General features: G+C 29.7%; 1 non-coding gene across 1 annotated transcript; it reads right to left on the bottom strand.

The window, feature by feature from the left end:
* Positions 1-549: 549 nt before the first annotated feature.
* LOC112528829 lies at positions 550-737 on the bottom strand. Its single transcript, XR_003070850.1, has one exon. It is a non-coding gene; the product is annotated as a U2 spliceosomal RNA (small nuclear RNA).
* Positions 738-4,323: the final 3,586 nt, after the last annotated feature.

Here is a 4,323-nt window from a genome sequence, read left to right as displayed (position 1 = left end):
TTCCCTCGCTGATAGTCGTCGCTGATACCTGGTTTTCTAGTAGTGAAAGTGGTCAGGAATCTGGGTAGAAAAAATGCTGTGATTAGGGTTTGCAAAGTAGGGAGGAGAGAGATCGTTGCCTATATTAAATCTATTATAAAACAATTTATTTAAAATGAATGGTTTATATTAAACTAGTTTTCTGACCACGCGTTGCGCGGTAGTGATAATATCATCTTCAAAAGAAATGTTATAGACTAAATTTGAAATACTCTTCTAAAATTTTATAGACAAATGTGAATACATTAAAAGTTTTTAAGAGGATTTGACAACAATCTTAGAACCATATGCTAATTTAAGTTATCTAACTATGCTTGAGAATCGTGTTGCAAAATACTATACAAATGTTTGACTAATGTTAGTAGTTTGTCTAATTAGAAGTCACAGTTTTAATGGAAATCTTATCTAAGGTGACAAAATCACGATTTTAATTTTATAACAAATTTAATTGAAATCTCATTTTTGAAGTTACGAAGAAAAAACGTTCTATAATATTTCTAGTGAAAATTAGAGGAGTACATAAGTTGTAGCAACAATAGTGGAAGTCCAATACGATGCATGAAGAACCACATCATCAAGCTAAGATAATGGATTTTTCCTCATAAAAAATAAAATTAATATCAAGTGGGGTCGATAACCCACATATCAGATATTAAACTGACAAAAATATTACACTTTATCGTAACATTCTATAATATTTGAATTGTAATTAAAGGGGTGTGTCAAATCTTGAWASTATTAACATCAARAAGACAGATAAATAACTACCTCATGTTGTCAAATTATCATCATTGGTTTCACTTTTATATTTCCACTATAATTTTTACCATTTAGTTGGTTTTATATTTGCAAACATGATATAGATTTCAAAGATAGTCATCCACCTTTCTTATACACTTTAATTTGTTCAAATTTTTTAACTTTTCATCAATGTGGGACAACTAAAACTCAACAATAATACATCATTTGGTTTGATTGGTTTCCAACTATGGTTATATATATATATATATATATATATGGTTGGGTTCACGTGAGACCAACTTGTTTTCGTGAGACCCGTGAGACACATTTTTACACGTAACCTTCACAGCAAAAACACTGTGAAGTTTTAAAAAAAGTCGAACCTTAACAGCAAAAACACTGTGAAGGTTTTAAAAAGTCACATTCACAGCATTTTGTTGTGAAGTTTCAAGTGTAAAATGTTGGTCTCACGGGTCTCACGAAAACAGACTGGTCTCACATGATCCCAAGTCTATATATATATATATATATATATATATATATATATATATATATATATATATATATATATATATATATATATATATAAGATATAATAATATAATATAATTAATTTTGCATTATAATTTTTACCATTTGGTTTGATTGGTTTCCAACTATGGTTATAGATTTCAAAAAGGACATCCAAAGAAAGACAACCCTAAGAGGCAAAACTCATATTTGACACAAAAACATCCAATCTACCTTTCTTATACACTTCATTTTGTTCAAAATTTTCAACTCTTCACCAATGTGGGATATCTCAAAATCAACCACAATTCACCAACACCTCAATATATACTCAATTCTCATGATGCCACCTCAATACTTTTGGTTCTTCCTTTAATATATATATAGATTTCACGGATCTCACAATTTATGAATTTCTTAAATGATTAAACTCCTAATGTCAGGTGTGTGTATATATATTATTGAGTTTACATGAGACCATCTTATTTTAGTGAGACCCGTGATATCATATTTTTATACTTGAAATTTCATAGTAAAACGTTGTAAAGATAAAAAAAAGTGAACCTTCAGAGCAAAAACACTGTGAAGGTTACATTTATTGTATTTTGTTGTGAAATTTCAAGTATAAAAAAATGGTCTCACGGGTCTCGTGAAAACAGATGGTCTCGCATGATCCCAAGTCTAGATATATTGTGATAGAGTGTTAAGGGGTTGCCTTCACGTGAGAACAAGTTGTTTTCGTGAGACCCATGAGCCATTTTTTTACATTTGACACTTCATATATAGCAAAATAATGTGAAGGTAACCAGTCTAGTATCATGTTCAAACGAGAAGTATATATATGTGTGTATATATATATATATCCAAAAGTTATTTTGAAAAGTTGTAAATATTTGAGAAGTAAGAAGTTATTCTAGCCCTTCATATGACAAATATCATATTTGACTGGTTAATAATTGCGGCTTTAACTGGTCAAAAATTGCGGATATACGAAAAATAGAGAGGGTAATTTTCTAACTTTTACAAATAGCCAGCAAACGACTTTATATATAAATTTATGTGATTCACATACGAACTATATTTACATATGAACTATATGAATCTGCGGGTTCATATATAAATCAGTTAAATAGTTCACATATAAACTAAATAACGGGTTTACATATGAACATATAGTTCATATATGTATCACATGAGATCACATATGAACTCGTTTGTCGTCTATTTATAAAAGTTACGAAACTACCCCTCAATCTTCCACATAACTATACAGGAGTAATTATTCAATATTTCACAATCAAAGATACAAATGTTAACCAGATAAATGGATAGGATGACTTCTTTAATATTATATATGCATCCAGACGCTCATTTGTGTATCACATATGGAATAAGATGACCACGTTGAATATGCACTGCATTGAAAAAATCGTTTAATTAGATATAAAAGGGTTTTAGAGTGTGTCAAATTATTTAACAATATTTGTGAAAAGGGTCTACCTAAAACCACAAATTTCTGCTCTCGTTTTCCTTATACTCTTACAATATATAAATTAGTCAAATGTGTCTATAATTTTTTTAATGATTTTAATATGTCAAATTAGTAACACTATTTAGGGGGCGTTTAATTACCAAACACTTATTTAAGTAAGTGAATACGAAGTCACATTATCTTAACGGATAAATATGGTAAGGACCAAAAATTATACCCGGTAAGAGCGAGACAAATACCAATAGTCTTACCATGTAAGTGAGGGCGACGACTCTTACCACGGTATAAGAGCTTACCGGGTAAATTGTTGCATACGATACCGTTTTGTTGAACTAAAATCTTACATGATAAATAAATGATAGTGTTAAATTTTACCAGTAAATGCTTACCAAGTAAGTATTTGGTAAACAGCCCCTTAGTTGAAATGTTGGTCCAAATTCATAATTTAACCAAGTGGTTAGGGGGAAAATTTGAAGCTTGTATCACACGTGTTTCTAGGACGGGACTTTAGAGGTACTAAAATAAAATTAATGTGTTACAATGTTGAACCGTTTAAATTAAGTATTTAATAGAATTTTTAAGTTTGTAAGATTAATAATTACGTATCTTTGTACGAATGATTTATAATAAGTTAGAATGAATCAATCAAACTAAGTAGTTATATTCATATAAAACAATAAGTTGTTAGAATGGAGTTGGGCAAACCTAATATGGTTCGAAAAATTATAAATTGGCTAATTAGTCTTTTTAATTAAACACAAAGCATAGGTAAGTTTCATGTGATTCGAAATTGTGATAGATACATGATACAACATTTCTTGTCATGATACGATATATATGGTCATCTATGATTCAATATTTTCATAAATGCATAGTGTTTTCAGGTAGAGTTTTTGCATGTTGTATATACAGTTTCAGAACATGTTAAATGCTTTATTATACAATAGACGCTAGTATTCGATGTTTGAATTGTTCAAATATTTCATACTGATTAGTGTTCCTTAATTGTTAAACGAAACTTGAAATGTTTTATGAACTAACATTTACATTAATTCGTACAAGAAACAATGTGATGTAAGTCCACTAAGTGAAGAAAGCAGGGGCGGACTTACCATGTAAAAGGTGGGGGGAAGGGCCCCCATTAAAAAATAAAAATAATTAATTTTCTTAAGGTTAAAAATTGTCTTTTTTACTTTCTACCATGGTTCTCCTCCGTAATTTCTTGTTAGGGTCCCCACCAACTAAAGAAAGTATCTTGAAATCAACCAAAAAACTGAAAAGTTCCTTGAAATCGATAAAAAAAAACCCTTAAAAAATCCAAAAAAAACTTCAAAAATCTCTTGGAATGGTGGAATTAGGCTTAAAACACATCGGACGACTTGGTGGACGTTTAAGCTACCTTAAAGGTATCCCCACTAGACCAAAATCATGGATCCGCCACTGAAAGAGAATGTCTCCATAATAGCGGTTTAAATGCTGGAAATTAATTAAAAACTTAAAATAAATTACAATTACAACTATCTAAATAATAAAATACAAAT

This window comes from Cynara cardunculus (assembly GCF_001531365.2).
Source record: "Cynara cardunculus var. scolymus isolate 2C chromosome LG 15, CcrdV1, whole genome shotgun sequence".
Lineage (NCBI taxonomy): Eukaryota > Viridiplantae > Streptophyta > Magnoliopsida > Asterales > Asteraceae > Cynara > Cynara cardunculus.
This window is presented reverse-complemented; position numbering and strand designations above follow the sequence as displayed.